Consider the following 23,909-nt stretch of genomic DNA (forward strand, 5'->3'; position numbering starts at 1 on the left):
TGTGACTCAGCCGTACTGAGCATCAAACTCCATGGCTGAAATAAGGCTGGTCCTGACTGTACATCATTAAAATGTACAACAGTAACAAACACTAATAGTATGCAAACTGACTCTTGTGGGTCAGACAGGATGTGAAGGGACTGTGGACTAAAGCAGGAGGCCTGTGCATAAATATTGTACAAGAATAATTCATACAAACATTTACATACCATTAGAGTATGCTGTCATTTCAACACCACTGTCCACTCATTACACTTGCAGTTCCTCCTATAGTATTGCGGAGCTGCAGGCAATGGCATGCATATTGACAAGGGAATACTGTATGCTACTGTACAAGTCATAATTATGGAAACCGGATAGCCTAAGAGTAGGGATGTAAATATGGAAATGGGGAACAATGCAAATATGTCATTGTATAAGAATTAAAGGAATTCTACGCTCCAGTTGGAGACAGGTTGAAGGAAAAATTAATTCAAGTGTAAGTGTGAAATGAATGCAGGCGTGAACGAGAACAAGCATGTTTTTATGCAGGAGAACGAGATTCCCAGTCGCACATTTGCATACTGGTTCAAGCTGAAAGACAGCCTCTGTACTTCTCTAAGTTAAGGCACACAGACAGTTGGAAGAATCAAAGAGTTGACTCTTGCATTATGCAACAATAATCATATCTGAACAATAATATTTCTATAATATCCATCTCTTAACAGTTCGCTGCTCTGTCTCTATTACAGCAATCGCTCATGCCAGACTGCTGTCACACTGTCCATGGTGGGCTCATCTTTCATAACATATTTTGATTTTATTGGTGATGGAAGTGGATGATCGCTACAAAAATGTTTCAGAAACAAGTCCTTTGGTTTAAATACCCTCTCTGAGAAAATGTTGCTTGTGAAAGTGAACTGGTAATCTTAATGAATGAGTAATGATCCGTCTTCCCTATTTTATGCATCCATCTTGCAGAACGCTGCTTTTGCTAAATGTTGGCATCATATAAGCTTGCAGTATCAACATACAGTAAAGCTACTACACCCTTGTGGTTGTTTTCCTCTGGGAGGAAGCAGCGGCTCAGCAGGCAACCTTATAAAAGTTCTGAGATTTTCAGAAAAATAAAGTCCGGAAATTTGGGAAAAACAATCCATTTCAGTAGTTAGCGGCAGCACGAATCACCGTTTTGGATCGAGCTGTTATGGAAGCACAACACGTGTGTCAGAAACTGAAACGAGGCCCCTGGATCTTTTCAGGGATTTTCCCTCTGTGCTGAAGAGCGTATTGTATCTAGTTCCACTAGTCCCAAACTGGGGTAAGTGTACCTCCAGGACTTTTGGAGCTCTCCAGAGCTGTAAAAGGGGATATTCTAAATGTGGCATCAAATTATTAACGATAAACCTCATTAACTTTGAGAGCCTTCTGCTTATCATTGCCTCAGTTAATTGTGAGCACTAAAATATGTTTCTTTAATACAAAATAATTTGAAGATTAAAAATGGTTCACTATTATAACATCAGTTGAACATTTTCAGTGCAATTGTGTTTTCTCTCCCCGATGGTCTCAGATCAGTAGTCGACATTTTGACTAAAACATTTTTTGTCAATCATGTCTTGTTGCTATCTTTCATTCAATCAAAGTGCTCTGAATGTTCTGTTTCTCTCACTGTCACAAGATGATGGTATGTTATCAACGAGTCCAAATGAGAAGTCATGAAAAATCTTGTTTAAAATCTTTTTGCACCATTGCGCATTAGCTTACTCTTTGATCTGCACTGTTTCTGTGTGTGCCCAAGGCAACAGAAGGATGCAAACTGTAGATCAGTCAGGCGAAGATGACAGCGAAGATATTTGGTATTCCTGAGTTTCTTTTGCTCGTGGTCCATCCAGTGACAGTGCAGAGTTATTTTGTTATTGTGGTGCCGCTTGTCCGTTCCATCTCCTCTCACATGGACGTTGTGGACGTTGTCTGCTTCCTGGCCAGACTAAGTAACTTCACATCAACAAATCCTGCTGCTGCCGAACTGTTTCCCAACCACAGTGTGTCCTGTCAAAGTATCCTTGAGTAAGATTGAACACCTACCTTGCTCACTCAATCAGAGCCATACAGTAGAGTGTGCTTATACATTAAAGCACCAGCTCATGGTTCAACACTGTCAGTCTGCTGTCAGATAAATCTTTTAATCTTGAAGAAAAACCTCAGAAGACCTTTTTGTTGAAGTGCAAAGATATTGAACAACTTGTGTCCTCCATAAAATCTCCCACTATCAATCAAATGATTACCTAAACTGCATTTCTGCACCAATGCTGATCAATGGATGTCACACCAAAGACCATCTTTCCTGTCATTTTAGGTGATGAATTACCGCTTGGGTACTGCACATATCAATTGTTTCTAATTTCCACTTGCAATATTGTCCTTGTCTAGTTTGCCCTGTAATTATTATTATTACAATCCCCTGCCAGGGAAAGTTTTAATTAAGCTCAATAATAGGAGAATACAGAAATCTTCAAAACAAAACCACAACAAACATGCTTGATTGACAACTCCTAACTATAAATACACTGGATTAAAAAACAAAAAACAAAACGAATGAAAATACTGCATAATGTTTTCATTTGTGTTGCCCTTACATAAATGAACGAATAAACTGAATATATCTACAGGTAAATTAAGTAACCTATAATATTTTAAAAAATGTTTTGAAGCTGTACGAAGAATCAAATAGCTTCTCAAATTCACAGCTCTGAAGAGATCTGAGGCCTGTACTACGAATCCAGTTCAACATACCCTGGATATGTTTGAGTTATCTGACTTAACTAACCCAAAACAAACACGATCTCGCTAAGCGGTCCTACGACGCTGCTTATCAACTCGGTAAACTATAATATAGACAAATATGAAGAAGTTCAACTTTAAAGATCCATGACTTAAACACTTTATCCAGGATAAAAGCCACATAGCTGCAGCTGCAAGGTGAATACAGAACAGCTGGTAAAATAAAAAGTGTTTGAATGCGTACATTAACAGGTTTATTTTCTAAGACACGAGTGGATCTGACTTTAATTACATTTGACTCAAGTGTTTCGTCAACTTAATGTGTTGCTTAAAATAATATTTCTGAATACAGTATGTGACACTGTGAGTGTTGCACGGCCAGATACGGCTCAGCTGACTCAGATAAGGAAATATATGATACATTATGATGTGATAAAATGTGATATGAAGGATAATGGGACACATCGACGTCTGCACTCACAGTGCCGCAGACTGTACGTAATGTTACTTTGATGATCCGGTTACTTATGTTAACTTGTGGCAGATATTTAAGTAAGTTTTCTTAATGCTAATGTTATATTAGTCAGATTGCTCTGAAGATGGGAGGTGATATTCTATTAATATTCACGTTCACACAGTTGATTTTTGCCGGCCGTCTTTCCTGCAACGGCAGTTTTTCTGTATTTCCTTTATCCTGTAATATGACTTGATAGCTTTAAACTCTGTAAACGGAGCTCTGATTGGACAGTAGGCGGTGCTTTCACTGAGTTGATCTCTTATCCTGGAACCTCCGGAGCAGGTTAGCCGTTACCATGGAGATCTACCCCGGTAAGAAGTGAACTAGCGTCGTAGGACCGGAAACCCAGAGTTAACCCTGAAGTCACCTCGCTAAGCAAAAATCCGGCTTCGTAGTACAGGCCTCTGGTCATGAAGGTACCTTTTGATAAAATAAATCGTTTTTTTTCAGCTTTTCCTTTTGTTCTTCAGACTTTTCTACCAAAGCTCTTGGGCTCTGACTCCTAAAAACCTTGTCACCTTTTGTCTTTGACTTTAGAAAACCATCCTCCCTGTGGAGTGGAGGCACCGACTGGCTCTGCAGAACGAGGTCAACCTGTGCTGCTAAATGGTTTCAAAACAATCAGAAACACAGGTTTAAAATAACTGGCAACCAGTGAGCGGAGGTAAATAAAACTACCTTTTAATGGCGTAAATAATGTTCGGGACATGCTGTGCTACAAACATTATGTTTTCTCTTAAGCTCAGAGGAGGAAACAAAGGGTAGGGAAAAAGCTGTACGAATAATTCGGGAAACATAACAAATGTAGATTTTCCAATACAGCTGGGCTTAATGAATATTAAAATGAAATCTATCAAGTTTAGTAGGATGTGATCGTTGGTATGGCTAAGGTTGATGTTTAGAAACTTTGTAAGCTATTAAGTTTAGGAGACTTTTAATTGTTAATGGTTAGGTAATGATTTGAGTACATTTGGTGGCAACATATCAATCTCCATTATTAAACGTCAGAAGGGTCGTTCACAATTAATTTAAAGTATTGGAATCAACTTTATCATGAATCCCATCATAGCAAGAACATAAACACAGATAAATGATGGATCCAAAGTAAATACACAATAAAGTTAAATTAAGAGCTTTGGCTATACATAAAACTGTAGAAACATGTATTTGCGGAAGTATCATACTGCATGTCTGTCTGATTTGCAGTGTGTGTGTGTGTAAAACAAACACAATATTTTTTGTAGGGCAATGGCATATTCATTATCTTTTTTGCAGACACATTGTTTGTACATATGGCCGCAAATCTCTGGTGTTGAAAGCGAATACACAAATACTAAATCCCTTTCCCCGGCCTCCGTACTGTCTTTGTTGCACTGGAACTGAACACTTTGCCTGTATTGTGTTTTTGCATAATCACAGGAATGATTTGGTCCAGTTGAGAAAAATAAATAACACAAGGGATTAGGTCTGAGCAGAATGGGTAAGGAAAGCCAGGGAGGAGTTTTAAACTGCAGCTCAATAATAAAGAATGTAGCGCTACGACCTCAATAACAGACTGATTAGTGTTTACATTTCCATCCAACTTTACATTACAAATGCCTTATCTTGTTTGCGGAAGGTATGGAATCAAGTTCTTTTATCAAATAAAACTGTGTCCGGGGTTTATAATATCAAAGGTTCAGTTTTCTTTTGATTTCCTTTGTGAGAAATCTGTCTCTGCGTGTCGGAAATCGATCAAATAGACCCGCCATTAATCTTACTCTCACTTGTGTGGGAAAGAAATAAAAAAACCTGTTTCTCTCCGCGCTCGCTGCCTCTCTGCGCTCCGGCTCCCAGGAGCGGTTCTCAGTGGGCAGCCTGAGCTAACACACGCAAACGCAGCAGCCGTATACACCGGCAAACATGCACATACACACCGCGGTGAACACTCAAAAACACAGGGGCACACACACATAGCGGGTAATCTGTCTGATTGAAAGAGCTTTCAGATGGGTAATTAAATTTCCCAATGATCCGCTGCGGTGGCTACACACGAATCCGGCTTTCAGAGGTGAGCAGACGACCAGGGCCCACAACAGTAACACACAGTTACTGCCACACACACACACACACACACACGCACGCACACACGCACACACACACACACACACACACACACACACACACACACACACACACACACACACACACACACACACACACACACACACACACACACACACACACACACACACACAGAGAGGTTATATTTCATGTTGACAAGGACAAGATAAACACTGGGGTCTTTAACGACCATTAGCTCTTTCCTCAACTTCATCTTCAGCACTTCTGCCATCCCGCCGTAACCGAAAAACAAGCACCCATACTGCTATCTTTGTGACCTGCCAGTAGTGACAGAAAGTAAGAGAGGCTAAACCATTCATTTAAATACATCATAATACAATTTATGGGGATACAACACACACACACACATGATGATGATACCTCCTTGTATCAACAGAAGACTTCACTGAAAAATAACCATATTTTTGAATGTGCGTAATGGCTTGAAGTAAGAGTTTTAGCTAATGACAACTGTAAACTGACACAAAAGAGGCAGGACACAGTGTGCCATATTGTATACCATTGTGTTAAGAGATTTTCTCACAACTGTATCTGGCAACCTGCGCCATATCTGGATTGATGAACAGTTGGATTAGATCCAATAGATCCTCGTAAAATCAAATATGTTCATCACATCTTACTTACTTTATAAAATGTTGGATTTGATGGCGATCCCTGAATGACTAATTGTCTTGTGTTTAAGGCTGCAAGAAGACACCGTTCACTGTTTATAGGAACACTCTTCACGCAATCAAAAGCAAGATAGAGAAAAGGCAAATACGATTATTGTGCGGCAGAATGCTTCATTAAAAAGAAAATTACACTAAGCTAAACGCTTAAACCCTGATCCAATCTCCCCACTGATAGTTTGTTTTGAAAAAATAAAATCTGAAAATAATGAGCCCACAATTAGCTCATCAATTAACAGAACTCTGGTTTAGGGGAGAGAAAAATCACTTGTTTTCATCTCTTCTCTTTTTTTAGTGTTTGGCTTCACTTACAGTATTCATCCTCCCAGGAGAAAAGAAATGAGCAGCATTACCAAGAGAACATGTTGTCTGTTCACAGCAAATAGAAACAATAACCGCCGCCCCGTCGGGCTAAATGTAGCATATCGGCAGCAATGAAAAGAACAGAGGTTATAAAAGCAACAGTGTGATTTGATCACCAATCGGCATGGCAACCAGCCCTGGCCAAGCAGCCTAAATTAATTGAGGTCTCCCATGTGAAACAGAGGCAAAGCTAATCGAGCCGCTCAGGATCTGTCTGTTTAGCTCAAAAGGCAACAAAAGCAGGTTCAACACACATCTGGATCATCGACTCCAAACGGCTGGATATACACGAGCTTTAGTCACTCGTGATGGTGAGGTTTAATATAACTGAGAGGGGTTTATTCACTCCTGCAGGGAAACCTTTTTAATATGTTTCTCTGCACATAAAGGTCAGAGTGGAAAGCTCAGAGCTGAACAGGCTCCCTCGAGCTTGTAGAGATACAATGTTTAGCTCAAGGACACTTCAGTAGGTGTGCTTGAGTGTTTGTGAGAAGGAGAGAGTCAGTTTGAAAATATGTTTTCGATGATTTTGCTGTATTTTGCCATTTATTCGTTTGCCACAAAGTTTAACAATAAGTGACTCGTGGGCACACACACACACGTACACACAGACACACACACACACACACACACACACACACACACACAAACACACACACACACACACACACACACACACACACACACACACACACACACACACTCTCCTTGCTCCCCTCACTGTTTTTTCTTTCTGTGTTTTCTTATTCTCAAATCTGCTGATGACAACAGCTCAGGTCTTCAGCTTCCTCGCCATCTGGACAATGTGTGCACATTGTGAAACTTAAATAAATGCTCTTAAATACATGATGATTTTGTAAACGATTGTGAGGTGAAAAAGCATAGGATAAAATGAAAGAAAGCACAGAGCAAACTAGAGGAAGACGGCTTGGAAGGAAGGAGAGGGGGAAGCTTCTTGTTCCTTCTCTTTCTTTTTTTCCTTCTTTCCACCTTAATAAGAGAGGTCTGTGTGAGCGGCATAGCAAGCAGAATGATGAAGGAGCCACAGGAAGATGGGGGGGGGGATTAGTCAGGGGAGACATGATGATGATGATGATGATGATGAGCCAAATACTAGAACAGCACCGGGCGATTAAATTAGATCAGATCGAACAAGGAGCAAGGTGGCCAAAACAGTGTTGATTGGCTGAAGTGAGCCAAATGAAAATGTGACATGAAATACTGCGGATGTGTTGGAAAATTCCCACCCCTGTTTTTAATTGCAGAAGCACGAAAGTAGCATGCTAATTGAACAGTCAGAAGAGGATAGAAAGAGGCTTAGGCTCAGCCACTCTCAATCCATGGTGTTTATCTGATTTAAGCTCTAATGTGAAATTGGGACACGAGAGAGACCGGGACTAGAGAAAAATGGTGAAGCAGAAGGGGGGAGAGCATTGGGAATTGGAGAGAAAGAGAGAGGTGTAGAGGGGTGGGACTGGGAGCAATTCACAAGCTTGTTAAAATACCTCTAATTACCAGCTGGCCTTGCAATATAATGAGTGTACCTGAGCGCTAAGAGCTGAGGGGCAACAGGGAGACGCATTTAATAGCAGGACAGGAGGGGAGCAGGGAGAGAGAAAAGGAATTATAGGTGAGAAAGATAAAAAACACAAACGGGTCAATGAGGTGGAGTGTTCATGTAAACAGAGGCATGGTCACATTAACAATGAAACTGCACTTCGTGAGGCACAGAGGGAGCCGGAGCCGAGACAATAATCACAGCAGGAAAACTGAGTTGTGCATTTCCTAAACTAAGGCTGTGGTTGATGATTAATTTCTCTCTATTATTTTGATTAATAAGTAATTAGTTTAATCTGTCAGAAAATGGTAAATAGCAATGTGAGTTTGTCCTGAGGCCCAACAGTGCTGTGAGCTTAATGCTAACAATGATAATGCTAACATGTGCGTGTTTATAAAGTAATATTCACTACATCCAGCATCTTATCCAGCATTTGCTAATTACTATAAAGAGCAGGTATAGATGGGAGTAATGCCATTCGTTTTTCAAGAAGTTGGTGAAAAATGAGCACTAGAGTAAAAGTGATTAAAGTCATAACACATAAAAGTGATTTATTGGCAATTAATCTGAAAGTTATTGTGACATTTTACTCTGGCCCACAAATGTCAACCAATTGATGGAGGGAGTTAGTGGATCTTCATTCTCTGGGGATCTGTCTGTACCAAACATTATGACGATACATTTAAAAATTATTGAGATATTTCAGTTTGGACAAAATGGTGGACCAACTGAACAATCAACCCAGTCTCACGGCATTTCGTGTTATAATTAATTTAATCTATTGATTCGTGTTCACCAACACGATTTTCGCATTTCTTTCGTGTCACACAGAACGATTTTAAAAGCAATGTATTTCTATTGGTAGTATGTTTCGTGCCTGCACCACGTCTTTTTGTCCGGTCGGGTCTTGGAATACCAGAAGCTGTGTGGTTCATAAAAACATTTTTTTACTCAATATCTTACCCTAAGCCTAACCATATCCCTTTTATTTTAAATTGTATAATGTCGGAGATTTTTTGTCGTCCGTGAGGAAAAGAAATGGGGCTCAGAGCCTCAAAATACTGAAATCTGTATTTTTTGTCATATTTGTTTCCTTCTAATTTGTTATTATTTGGTGCAGGCACGAAACATACCAATAGAAATACATTGCTTCTAAAATCGTTCTGTGTCAGAATACTGAAATCTGTTTGTTTTTTTTTATCTGTTTTTCCTTCTAATTTGTTATTATTTACATTGCTTTTAAAATCGTTCTGTGTGAAACGAAAAAAATTGCGAAATCGTGTTGGTGAACACGAATCAATAGATTAATTTTGTGACTATAACACAAAATGCCGTGAGACTGTGTTGGAACAATATACAGTAGTCATCGTTAGCGCTGCGCTAAAAAAACATTATTCCTGCAGACCAAACTTAAAGATATAGATACATTTACAATGATAAATGAGCTCTCCCATTTGAGGGGCTGAAACCAGAAAATAAATGATTTAACCTATAAACTGGTTGTCAACATTGTTATATGTTTACTGCTGTCATAAATAATTTTTTTATTTCATTTAAGTTCAGCCTAAAGTTTTGACCACGTACTTTTTGATAAATCTAGAGCACAACAAAGTATAAACATAAATCACCCCAAATGTTTGTGACCACAGACTATAAAGTGCACAGTAAACACAATCTTGAGATTGGCTGTCATGCCGTTTCTCTGCTTTATTGGGGGAATAGAGTTTCTGCTCCACGAGGCATGCACACTAACCACTGAAGATACAGATCCACAGATTGGAAATGGGCTTTAAAAGGTCACTGCTTACAGCGGCATTGACAGTGCTAAATGCAGGGTTCTTGTAGAGCATGACAGTAATAGAGAGGGAACAGAAAAGACTGCAGTATCTTTTTGAAGGCCTTGTTTGAAAAGACAGTTCAGCAAGTCCAATATGTTAACTTTGAATGTTTTAGCACAAGAGGCAGCTAACGTATAGCCTTTATTCTTTTCTTTTTTGACAGTGTACAGTAGAGTGAGACAAATAAAAAACGGGCTGAGTGATGACATGAGACAAATAGCACAGACATAAAACCGGGACCCCGCTGGTATATGTTAACTGCTGAGCAAACTGAGCCACCAGGACGCCCTGAGGACTTCATGTGTGACAGCTTTAACAATGAGGAGCATTTGAAATGGAAAATATTCGCAAAGATAACTCATACATCAACTCACATATCAAGAATGCAGATGGAGGGCAGTTGTTTCAAAGATTTGCTCTATAGCTGGAGGACATGTTTCCTTTTAAGAGTGGAGTAAGAGATGAAGTAATGGAAAGATACATTGTGCCAAAAGCAATAACTGTTGGATAAAAATGAATTTGTAGTCCATTGGCAGAGAGGTGGAGTCAATCCGAGCTCATTTTGAAGCATCATTTGATTAGATTAAAGGACTCTATAGGTCAATGTGTTGCTGCTACACCTCACTGCACACGTACTTAGCAGGTCATTAGTTTCTTCATTGCAGATCATTTGTTTCTGAAATGTTTTATCAACATTTACTTTGTAAAATGGCAACCCATCCATTATCCAAAAATGTTTAATATAGAAAATTGTTCAATATATCAAATACTATTGATGTTGGATTGATAAACTCCTACTGATATCTCCTACTACACTGCAAAGTCAGATGTTTACTCGCACTAAAACCTTTATGTTTCCACAAATATACAAATACAATGTATCTGATGTCACAAAATTAGACTTTTATATATATATATATGTATATATACATATATATATATGTTAAAAGATTTAATTAAGGAGAAAAGAGTAAAGTTTCCCTTTTCATCAGATGATTATATATATCCCTTTACTGTGTCAAACACTGCACGTACTGTACAGTACATCATTTTGAAAAACAAAGCTCAAACATACAGGTTATGTAACAATATGAAATGAACACATTCTTTTGAGTGGAGGAGGACTTTAGAAATAGATGAATCGATAAATTACACGGTGTACCATTTGAAAATGAATACTGGCACAGTATGTAGGTGCTTTAAAAGAAGGATAAACCTTGAAAACAAGTAACATCAGCAGGAACAACAGAAAAGGGCTGCAGTTATTCTGTGTACATCACCGAGCTGAATATATATGTTCACTAGAGCCGTGTTCAAAAAGAACATGTTGCCGAACATTGGTTTAAAAAAAGGATGTTCTGATTTGCTTAACAAAGAGCTAGTTACAAAACACATGATTCATAGGCAATGTTCTGCTGCCACGTCGATGAGTAATTACGGTTCTGCTTTCATAAGTAGAACATGCATAATGAATCCTGCTTTAGTTTGGTGCGTGCAACATTGTGCTCAAATGTTGAGAAAGCATACACACCTGTACCGTTGGTCGATGGACGGGGTTTAGATTAAAGGAAGCACAGATGGAGCACAGCGGTCTCTCTGCGGAGTAAATATATAACTCTCACACAGATATCATTACCGCAACAAATTCACTAACAAGACTGATTCAGACTGAACCAATTATTGATGAATCACCCTCTATTAGAGAACAGAAAGCGAGAGCGCGGATGCATCAGATGAGCTTCTTCCCCCTAAAATTGTATAACGAGACATGATTGTGTGACAAATGTTGTGCATGTAGGTGGCTGCTGGTAACCTCTACTTTGGATTGAATGCATCATGCATGGTTTCAAAAGCCCATCGGGATGTACAGACTGCACCTTCCCACTATTCAATCATCCAAATCAGCAGGAAACGTGAACAAAATGAAATGGGGCTTTGTACTTTGTAATCATCTGTGTCACAAAGGGTCTTTATTGAGCTATGCTGGGAAGCAGATCAACACTTTAAGAAGAATCTATAGGACGTTCTCCAACTGTTTGGCATTTTGCATCATGAACAGGATCAAGGGAGCTCAGGCATCTGACAGCGGTCCACATCACAGCCGCTCTCTCAATCCACTTCTCATTGATGGTGGCAGTCGGGGGGAAGCACTCTGTCTTCATCTACACAAAGCTCTGCTGGATTTCCTTCTGATTTCATGATGATCACTTTTATGCAAAGTCTTTTATGGCTTCATTACACTGGTTTATCAAGGTGGTCCAACTTCGCCATTTTGTTCTCGTACCAGAGATAATAGGATACTTTCTCTAAGTGTTCAGGTCTCTTTAACCAGAAAGGCTACCACAGGGGCAACTTTTTCAAATTTCAGAAATGTGGAGGCTGCACTCCAACAAAGGAAGTAACTTTGGCTTTGACTCAAAGGGATGTGCACATGGGGGGCTGCTGTCATGCCACTCATGCATAAGCAGCAGTGGCCTTTTCCAAAGTGCTGTAGGATGCTAATGGAATGTTTGAAGGCCCTTTGACATCTTCTGCTTTGCAAGTAGTATTTTTCTTTTGCTGTGAATCTCTTCCTGCATGCTCCTCAACTGTTAAATGTTTCAATCATCAAAAACTTTGAAGGAATTTTGAAAGGAAATAGTGCTGTGCAAAAACATCTAGTGGTGTATTAGTGAAAAGTTGAGGGTGGCTCTCAGGACTCTCACTGTCTCTGGTTTCTGTAAAGCTCTAAGAGAGTTGCTCTCATCCATCTGAACTGACCTACATATTTAGACCTAATGCAACCCCACTGCAGTGGCATTCACAGCCTGCTTTTTAATTACAAAGAAACAGCATTTGTAACATATGTCTTGAAGTTTTTGAAGATTTGAGTCCTTGTTGATTTGGCCATGCTTGTGTTTAAACACGATAAAAACAATTGTTGTTTAACACGACAACCATTTTTGAGCAGTTATACTGTAGATACAACAGAAGTAGAGCAACTGGAGTATCTGCGTATATTTATGTGTATATTGGAATATTTAAAGAAGGACATTACCACGACATTTCATTCTTTAACACTCCAGGCAATGTAAAACCATCTTTTCAGACAGTGTCACTTTGTTTTAACCTTCTTCAAAAGATATGACATCACTTTTTGACAACCTCATATCGCTGAGTGCCTATCCTCTGAAGTGACAGATCAAAACATGAAAGGGAAGCTGTTTTTGTTGCACAACATGAATATAACTTTGCAAGTTCAGCGTCTGGAAACATTTGCTCATGAATGTTAGAGTAGTCTAAGCCTGACTTGAATACGAAATTTGATCAAAATGTGTTGATGGCCCGGAGAATCTGTGCCTCATGCACTGCTTGGTCTGAGAATAAAATGCTTACATTTAAACTACTGTGCAGCAGCTGCTTCTAACAATTGTGTTGCAAACATATTAAGATTATTTTGTGTACCCTGACTATGTTAAATGGGATCTTCCCTGATCTACAATTGCCCACTTTGCATTGTCCACTTCAGGCTTTGTGCTTCATAGCTTTCAATATTTCCAGCAGATGGAACTCTTTTTGTGTGATGTAAAGGTCATTATGAAATTGTCTGAAACCTTCAGATGGGTTTGCCCTTGTGTCTAACCCTCGAGTGCTGAAAGATCTTTCATCATTTTTATCACAACATCAAAGGGTTTTCTTCAAAATGTTTGCAATATGCTTTTTATTATTTTTCTAACTAAAACCATGAGTCATTTAAACTGCAAATGTATTATCTGATACATTTGATATCATCTAGTTGAGTTAATTAAAGCAAAGTAAAACTCCCTGTCACCTCAGTTAGGGCTTTAAAGAACAAGTGCAGAGTTAAGATATTTATGAGCTCTTAATATTTTATTGTTTTTCAGCAGACCTGTCTTAACTGTTAAAAACTTTATCCTGAAACTTACTGTAACACCTCCCACACTTCAACCAACCAGCCTGCACTGTTTGTGCCTGACATTTATCTTCCTTAGCAGAGAAAGGCTCATACATTCATAGTTTTTTTTTGCCTAAACAAATTGTTTACCACATACATCTACCAATTTGCTTTTAAGTTGACCAATTCCACATCTGTGAACATGTTGAACTGAAAGCTTGTGTCAAATGGGATTAGATTGGGTGCTATGTTTAACTTTGAAATTGGATTAGCTGAATTCAAGTGTGTAGATGAAGCTGTAGTTAAGGAGAGTTTCATAGCTAACATGTTTAAAAACTTTTGGGAAATGGGTCTGTGTTTACTTGAGATGCAGATTGCTTGAGGCCATGCATGACACTAAAAGTTTGGGGTGGAGGGCCGCTCAAATCAAGGCTGACTTTGAAATTTCTCGCAATTTCCTTTTGCAGTTTTCTTCTGAGCAGTGCTGGGGGCTGTGTGTGACTCAGGTAGAGATCACGACCGTATTGGGCATCCTCTCACGTCCTCTGCAACCAGTCTGGCGCAGTCAGTGGCTGAGATCTCACAGATTTGAGAACAGGAGAGGTTTTTTACAGATGTGAAAGCTGACAGGGGTGGAGAAGATGAAGGAGAGGGGCGTTTGGCTCCAGGAACTGTGTCTGTTTTGCTGTGTTGGAAATTCCGACATGAGTTATATTTGTCAGCTGTAATAGAAAAGGATTTCCAGAGTGTGGTTTGCTGATGTACTGGACTGGAAAGAGCTGCCACTGCTGTCGGGATCTTATATATATTCCTGAAGTCACAGGAGCTGTGCAACACATTAGGGAAGGTAGCTGTTTCCATCAAGTACACTGATGAGGTGAATCCAGGCAAAAAGTCATTATCTCTTATGGAGTCCCCTTTATTAAATATCAATCACAAAGTGAAACAGAACATGTAAACAGGCTGACAAACAGAGGCTGATGAGAAACACTAAAACGCTTATGATAATTAAAATGTGACTGCAGCTGGAAATCAGGAAAATGTCCCTGATGTTTTGTACTTTCAATTTAGTTGCTCCTCAGTGGAGAGAAAACTGTAATCGTCAGTCATTTCAAATTGAAATTCCTGACACTAAAATTGACTGTGATTGTAACTGACTGCACAATGTCATCTTTCTCTCTTTTAATTGCCTTGTTTTCCAACCCGAAAAGGATTGCTGCAGACCTTCTCAGCCTATTGTAATACATTTTAATCTATGAGTCCTTTCAACCCACACAACTCACCTGTGTACATGCATATTCTAACTACATGCAGACTTCACACATCTCCCTGAGTCTCTGCAGGCGACTCACAAATGAACGTGCCGCTCCACAGCTGTCTCATCACTTCCAGTTTGGACAGATTTCTTTTGCTGCTTCCTCTCATAGTTTGTCAGTGTTGATGTGTTTGTGTGCTTGAGTGTTTCTGATTGTGTCGCGGGTGCATGCATGTGACAAAAATAGAGGGAGGTAAAAGCAAATTATTTTCTTGATGGAAAGACATGTATTTCAAACAAGTTTGAAATGTGCATCCAGAGATATGAAATCTCTTGTAAGACTGCAATGATAATTGGCACGTTTTCATCTGGGACACAATTGGAGAGAAAGTGTGTGTGTGTGTGTGTGTGTGTGTGTGTGTGTGTGTGTGTGTGTGTGTGTGTGTGTGTGTGTGTGTGTGTGTGTGTGTGTGTGTGTGTGTGTGTGTGTGTGTGTGTGTGTGTGTGTGTGTGTGTGTGTGTGTGTGTGTGTGTTTTGGCTGTTGTGTGAGGCTATGGGGAAACGATTTAATGTGAACCCCCAGGCGATAAAGACTAAGAAATGATGAGAGAACATCTCACACAAAGGCATTAAATAGCCAATATTACTGTTTTAGAGAAGGGCTGCTTTTGATTTGGACAGGGTCGCTCCATTTAAATAAAATGCAAGTCCATTCTGTCTTTTTACACAAAATAAATGCGATTGAAACACTGGGATACTTGTGTTTATAAACAGAGAGAGATTATTGTGAGATTATGTTCCCGAGGCGTTGATCCCCGCAAATGGGATCAGACTGTGATGAGTATGACAGCTGAACAATATTCTCAGAGGGTTTGAATGTTACGCCTCTTCCTGCTTGTGTCTTTATATGATAACAGGCATAACGTCACATAGACAAGTTCAACTTAAAACGCCTAAATACCTGGCAAACAGCCGTCAGGTTGAATTAGGTAAGCAGTCAGTCATGGAAAAGTTTGCTGAAATGCCTTTAAAATAATTTTCTCTGAGTGGTAACATCTAAATTTGGCATCACGGATATGCATGGGAGAGAATGAAAAGTTTCTCTGACTGCAGTTTGACCATAGTCTGTGCACGTCTGAGTATTTCATAAAGTAATTTCAGCCCACTCCCATGTCTGCTGTCTGCCTCGGTCGCTTCCACCCTCTTCCTCCTCCCTTGCCTCCATTTGTATCCAAATGTCTGTCACAATTCTGTGCCTTGTATCTACCAAGCCTCTAACGCCGGGCGGAGGGGCTCGAAGAGAAGAGTATGAAATATGAAACAGAGTTACATAAGGAGGATTCAGTCAGCGGCTACAAGTTGAGCTGAGTTAAGCATCTGTGTACAAGAAAACACCCTCCGTCACACATAAATACACAGTGTTCACACACCAAAATACACTGTGCATATCCTGGAGGTCTAACAAATGCATTTCCTTTCTCATTAAAACTTTGCTAATAACATTTTTGGGGAATTTGTCGATTATTAAATAATGTGGAACTATTGGCAGGAACAGGGATTATGTCAATTGGGTGTGTGTCTGTGCGTGTGTGTACACAAGGTAATAGAGGTCTCCATAGTGTGCCTTTGAAGTCGCATTGATGCTAATACCAAGGAAAACCCATATTGGCAAACTGCCTTGAATAGAGTGACAAATGGGTATTTTGTATTGATTGGAAATAGACAGTCATGCCTATTCATTTGTTATTAGGGGTGTAATGGTTCACAGAATTCATGGTTCGGTATGTACCTCGGTTTGGGGGTCACGGTTTGGCACGGGTTCGGTACAACAAGAAAAAGCAAAAAAAAGTCCCAAATGCATAATTCCAGGTTTGTTTTTATTTTGAACAGTAGTGCAAGTTTCAGTTTAAAAAGCAAGGAACTCTAACATTTTGAATAATTAACTTTATTACGCAGTTCAAAACAAACCGCAAACAGTACCACACACACTCAGATGGCCATATTATCTATAATGGCTGATGTCAAACAAAAGGTTCAATACAACTAAAAATAATGTCTTGAAAATATTACAAAATAATTAATAAGATAGTGTTTCAATCACTTTCAATCACAATCAATAAAAGCCGGGGTCCTCTACTACAGTGGTTCTCAAACTTTTTTCAATAATGTACCCCCTTTGAAAAAAAATGTCAGCCAAGTACGCTCTGATCAGCGCAAAAACGATTTGTTAGGGACAAAAAGCCTACATAAAGAGGTACAGTACAGCGCTGCACCATCAGTGTCTGATTCAACAACCTTGTAACTGAGAAACCCTTAAAGCTACATTTCAAATGTTTACAATTCATCACTACATTCATGGCAAACCAATTTTAACATCATGCAATAACACTAAAACGACATTAGTTACATTGAACTGATCTTTTAAATAACTTGTACTTACAATTTAGTGAGAAACATGGGCTTGTGCTTCACTGAGGATCTTTGTCATTCTCAGTGACAGGGAGGCAACCGCAGTTATTACACTTCGCATTTTGAAATATGTACAACTTGACATTTAGCTTGAGCTGGCTTTAATACTTTCTTTATGGTATTCAAATTGGGCTCAAGTAGAACCTTTACCCATGATTTTGCTAGTTCTGAAAGAATAATCAACATTGTGCATAAGATAAAGCACCATAACACCTCTATCAGCTGACGCCAACAGGCAGAAACAGTGAGAGCACAGCAGCCCAAGGTTGCAGGCTACTCTGAAAAATATAAAATATAAATCATATACTGGTTTGTTTAACACCTTTATGTTTACCACATCATTCCATATTATGTTTTTTCATAGTTTTGATGTATTCGGTATGAATCTACAATGCAAAAAATAATCTAAATAAATAATAACCTTCGAAGGAGAAGGTGTGTCCAAACTTTTGACTTGTACTGTACACTATAAGATCAGACACGCCAGTGTTAACATGAGTTATTGTGGCTGATGCACTTCAGTGCAGCAAACAAGGATGCTGCTGCCAGCAATTGGTTTTTCCAACTGTCTCTCCTCTAAGGGCAGGAAAATACAAAGGGCGAATCGGATAATCAGCCTCAACACACACACACACACACACACACACACACACACACACACACACACACACACACACACACACACACACACACACACACACACACACACACACACACACACACACACACACACACACACACACACACACACACACACACACACACACACACACACACACACACACACACACACACACACACACACACACACACACACACACACACACACACACACACACACACACACACACACACTCGCCTCAGCTCTCTCTCTCTCTCTGCAAGCCTGCATCAGTGTCTGGTCTGCTTGGTATACTTTATGACTCTTCTAGTCCTTCAGCTCTGACATGTACACTAACGATTCCTGAGGCTCACACACACAAACACCCTCACAAACACACTCACAAAATCCTTATGATCCTTGTGTTGTTGCTCTGTGATCACACACATTTGTATCCCATTTATCCGAAAATGTTCTCACACACACAAACTCACAGTACATACATAACAAGCCCTAGCTGTTGCTAGGTGAACCTGCATCTGAGGCCTCCGCAGGGCTCCTGATAGGGAGTAGCCTTGGCACTCGGTCCACAAAGGACTTTCCAGCTGTGTGTCTGTGTTGTGCCTTCTTTATTTCTTGCACCATAATTATGTCTCAATGTTCTTCCAATGAAACTGTCACCCTGCCATGGGGTGTGGACTCATTTGACTTGTTTTTTGTTTTAGCATGAATTCAGTATAATTTTCCTTGAAATATGACTCCTCCCAGGTAATGATTGCACAATGACCCACAGCATCTGTTCTCTAAGTCTACTATTGCATAAGGGCGCAGCATAGCCGTTGAAAAACATTATGCCAAAAGCTTCTGTTATTTACTTTGATCTGTCAGCTTTCATGTCTATTGGCTACGGGGATAAGCTGTTGAACTGCTGTTGTCTTTTGCCGGGCTCCGGTGATTGCCAAATCTGGGTGATGCCTTCTGATATGATTTAAGCATGTTTGGCTTGTGTTACCATTAGCATACCGCACCGCTGACGAACAACGCCGGTGTTGTGTCAAATTATGCACCCCCGTCGTGAAATGCACCCCCGGCCTAGCCTGCCGTAAAAAGCACCCCCCCAAAAACGATGCTTCTATTAATCCCATCCTCAAGCACTTGATGTAAAAATAAACAATACATTGTAAAGCACAAGTATACAGACAGGATGTCACAATTAAATAAAAACATATATTAAATAAAAAATGTACTGAAAAATAAGTGACGAATGAGTGCAAAATCCAGGATTGGACAACCCAACCATCAAAAAAACAACATAGATTAGCGGACTATAGAGAGGCGAAGTCCCTCCCCTTCCGGGAGCCTCCATGGGACCCCGGAAGCGGAAAATTATACATAGAAGTCAATGGAGAGAGAAAAGTTATCTTTTGATCCCGTTTGAATTGTGCCACGAATGACACATATGATGTTTGTCAATCTTAAACAATCATTTCCATGCAAAAAAAGTCACAGTTTGTCGTAAAACTGCTGAAATATAAGACTATGAATAATACGCAACTAGAAAGACTACAAATCCCAAATGCATTCTGGGTCGCGTAAGTGATGTCATAGGCGATAATGCTCCAAGACTGGTTGTGACTCGCAAAGCAAAGAGGAAGAAGAAGACTGATTTATTCCCTCCAATAAATATAAGAGATTGCTCCAATAAATTCACTTTTACAAGATGCCTGTGTGCTTTGTACGAGGTTGTAATCACAAAAGAGATCATACCACTTGCTCGTTCTATCGCTTCCCGTCTGATGAAAGGACCAGGAGTCGTTGGACCAAACATATCAGGTAATATACATGTTTTGCATGGAACATAGTCAAGTTAGCTACCTAGCTAGTAGCGAGCATGTTAGTTAGCATTATATTACATTACTTAGCCTTGTCATTTGTATTAGCCTTAACACGAAGTAAACCGAAATGTTAAACAGTAAGAGTATTCATGATGGTAAGTATTTTGTGAAACATTTGAAGAGTAGCCTATCGCCCCCTCCACCAGGTGCTAAGGGGGCGGGAGGTAGGCTAACCCCACATTAGTATCAGCGATCTTTTCTACTTAATGCTATCTGCACAAATGGTTAACATTGACCATTAAAAGATCAGGCAGTTCAGGGAGAGTCGAAGGAAGGAAGGAAGGCAGGCAGCTTTGCATGACATTCTTCTGGACGTGTTTCATTGTGATGATAGTGAGAGTGAGTCAATCTGTTTGTTGGAAAGACAGTAGTTGAGTGATTACTGAGAGAAAATTATTAAAAGAGATAATTATTCAGTGTTGTTACTTTAAAGTGTTGTTACTGACCTTTTTCTCTTTTATTTTCTTTACCTCACCTGTAACTGCTGAGACCCTGAGGAACAAGCACACTGGACTGACCTGCTCTGGCAACCTGATTTCCACTGTACGTAATAGTATTTGGTTATGGTATATTATTTATATACATCAAAGGCACAATGCACCCCCCAGAGACACACATGTATTGAGTGTGATATTTTGCATTGGTCATGTGAAATCATCTTTACATACTAGAAAACTGTAGGAGCGGCAACTTGTTTTGAAATTGAATTTTTAATATCCGATAATAAAGTTGATCTGTTTTCTTTATTCTTCTCTCTTCCCAGCTCCATCCATCACCATTCTCTGTTCCTGCAGGTCCTGCTTGCTAATCAATATTCATATTTTTTTACACAATTACAAATAAAGTCAATGTATTGTATGACATGAAGTTGTGCTTCATTCTGAGTCAATAATAAATTCATTCTGCCTTCAGCTGCAAAATTATTGTGGACTGCACTGACATCCATGTAGCTGCCCCCCAGTAAGATGAACCAAGCAAAGTTGACATACTCAACATACAGCTGTACTCTTAAGTTTACATGAAGAATTTGTGAAATATTGGTAATAACAGGTTTAAATGATTATTAGTAATTAATTATATAATTTTCTCATCGTAGATGAGCAGACAGGGAGCAGATGAGAAAAGCAGAATATGCAGCTGCCATTTTCCACATGGAAAAGAGAAAGGGCCAAGTGTATTTGAGTGGACAAAAGAGAAATCCCAAATACGAAAAATGAAATTATACAATTTACAGATATGTATACAAATAAATATATATCCTATATACACTATCATGTATAATGATGGTGTATGATGTAGAAGGAAGTGTGGTAGATAACAAGTAAATATAGTTACATACAGATCCATGTTACAGCAAAAGATGGAATAACTAAGAAGCACGCAGTATAATAATAATTACACGCAACAATTAAATAACTGCTCAGCATCTCCACCACAATCCCAATCTGCTGTGTCCTGTTTTCCTCCCCTCTGCATAACACCCCATCACACATACGAAACACAACGCAGAGTCCGAGGGTGTTAAGAGTATGTTTATTTAAATGTCCTCCTCTCTACTGGCCAACACAGGGAGCATATGCTGGGTGTAGAATTGTTCCAGGAGGAGGAGATTTCCACGCCATGCAGGGTCTTTGGGGATGGGGATGATAATCCCCTCCTTCGTGGTCCACAGTAGCAGAGACTCTGGTCTGTGATGTGCAGCTGTTATATAATATACAATACATTTTTTTGAAAAACATTTGATCAAAAAATAAAGATTTGGTCAGGATCTAGAGTCAGTGTGTAGTTTATTAATTAATCAATGCTCTCTACATTAGGAAAACACATACCAGTGTACCAGAGGGAGTCACACACAGCTGTGCCTAGATAACCAAACAAATTGACAACAGGGATGCAAACTCATCAGGTATGAAAAAGGTGACAAGGATCCGAGCCCCCTGACCCCACAGAATATCGGCTTTAAAATTAGGAATAACAGGATTTTAGCAGTCAGAACAACTAAAGCAGCAGTGTTAATATTAACAGAAACGCCATAGAGTCACATCTAATAGAAATATATAAAAAGCATTTATTTTAATTGTGTAGCAGTCAGTTTATAATTTTGGCAGCACTGTTGAGCATTTTGAAAATGTATTTTCATGCCTCTGTGCAAGGCTTAGTCTTTCTATCTTTATAGCCACTGGTGTAAAGTAACCAAGTTCATAAACTCAACAAGTACTATACTTGGGCACAATTTTGAGATACTTGTACTTTACTTAAGTATTTCAATGTTTTGCTACTTTGTACTTCTACTCCACTACAGTTCAGAGGTAAATGGTGTACTTTTACTCCACTACATGTATGTAATACCTTTAGTTACTTCACAGATCTGGATTAATTAAGTGAAATATAATCAAGTGTTAAATCAGACTTTAGTTCCACCTGGATTAAATCCACAAGCTACCCTGCAGTATACAAAGTCATTCAAACTAGCTGCACCTTTAACAGCTTTGAGAACACTTTCATGATCAATCATTATAAAACATATCATATTATTCTGAAATGGACCAATCTGCAAAATGACTACTTTTACTGTCGCTACTTTCACTATATTTTGATAATAATAATTTTCTACTTTTACTTGAGGAACATTTGGAATGCAGGACTTTTACTGTAACAGAGTATTCCTACACTCTGGTACTTCTACTTTTACTCAAGTACAAGAACTGAGTACTTCTACTTTTAATCAATTTCAAGATATATACTTATACCACCTCTGTTTATAGCCTATGAAAAAAACGATTAGAAAACGAAGGCTAAAGCTAACGTTAGCAGATAGTGACAATGTATGCTAGTTAGCTAGCTCAACGATAATATTGCGACGGGGAAAAAAAACTTTTCAGTGCATATCACGCTCTGCCGCTCCGACAGGGAGCTCTACTCTGAACACCTGAACGGCCCGTTCTAACAGCTGTTCACCAGCGGTCCAGTCTGTGCCACAGTGACTCCGGACGCACAGTTAATATTAACGAACGCACCGTAGGTAATGTAGCTGCTGAAGCTAGACCATCATCGCCGAGCAGCAGAGGCTTATTATACATCATGAGCAGAGCCGACAGGCAGGAAGACTCGAGCACACAGCTCGCGCTTCATTATAATATATAAAAAAAAGCTCGCGGCCGCACATTAATCCGGGTCCCAGACCCCCTCCCATACCCCAAAAATATTTTTATTGCAGATCTACATAAAAACGACCTATTTTGGATTCAAAACGGAGAATTTCGCCGAAAGATGACAAGTTTGCATCCCTGGACAAGATAACCAAAATCCTTGAATCTACACACAGCAAATAAACTCAAATGACACAACGAGATGTAAAAAGGAGATCACACATATAGTCGATATAGAACTGGCCGCTTCAATCTGAAGAGCAACTAAAACAAAACACGGGAGTGTATCTTGTTCTTGTGAACACTAATGTTATCCACAGCATACACAGACACCACAAAGTTCTTAAGGAGAAAACTAGTTGCTAAAACAAAACACGTTAGTGTACCTTGTTAGCTAGCTGACATTAACCTTAGACATTGCACTCATATTACTCACTGAAACCTTGTAAAGCCGGTCCCGCATGCTGGCTCTTACAGAACCGCTCCCTTTCGTGTATGTACAGCTCTCAACATGCCCAGACTTGTAGTGATTTTCACCTCTTTTTATACTTTTTCGCCTCATTCTGAAAGAAACAGGTGAAATTTACTAACGTGACAGCCATCTTTGTGATGGTGACGCGTATTGTGCGAGACCAGAGACCTGTAGTTCACTGAGCGGTTTCACACAAAAAAAATTGTAACTTCACAGTTTTACGACACATTTTTATTTTTTTGACTTGCAAAATGTTCTTTTAATTTGACAAACATCATATGTGTCATTCGTGGCACAATTCAAACGGGATCGAAAGATGACTTTTCTCTCTCCATTGACGT

General features: G+C 39.4%; 1 protein-coding gene and 1 long non-coding RNA gene across 3 annotated transcripts in view; one reads left to right on the plus strand and one right to left on the minus strand.

The window, feature by feature from the left end:
* rtn4rl1a (reticulon 4 receptor-like 1a) overlaps positions 1-23,909 on the minus strand; it is an 84,857-nt gene that overhangs the window by 35,310 nt on the left and 25,638 nt on the right. The window lies entirely within an intron of this gene.
* On the plus strand, positions 19,393-20,810 carry LOC307019120. The gene is made up of 2 exons (XR_013802583.1): positions 19,393-20,490; positions 20,711-20,810. It is a non-coding gene; the product is annotated as an uncharacterized lncRNA (long non-coding RNA).

The sequence above is a fragment of the Notothenia rossii genome, assembly GCF_949606895.1.
Source record: "Notothenia rossii genome assembly, chromosome: 9".
Lineage (NCBI taxonomy): Eukaryota > Metazoa > Chordata > Actinopteri > Perciformes > Nototheniidae > Notothenia > Notothenia rossii.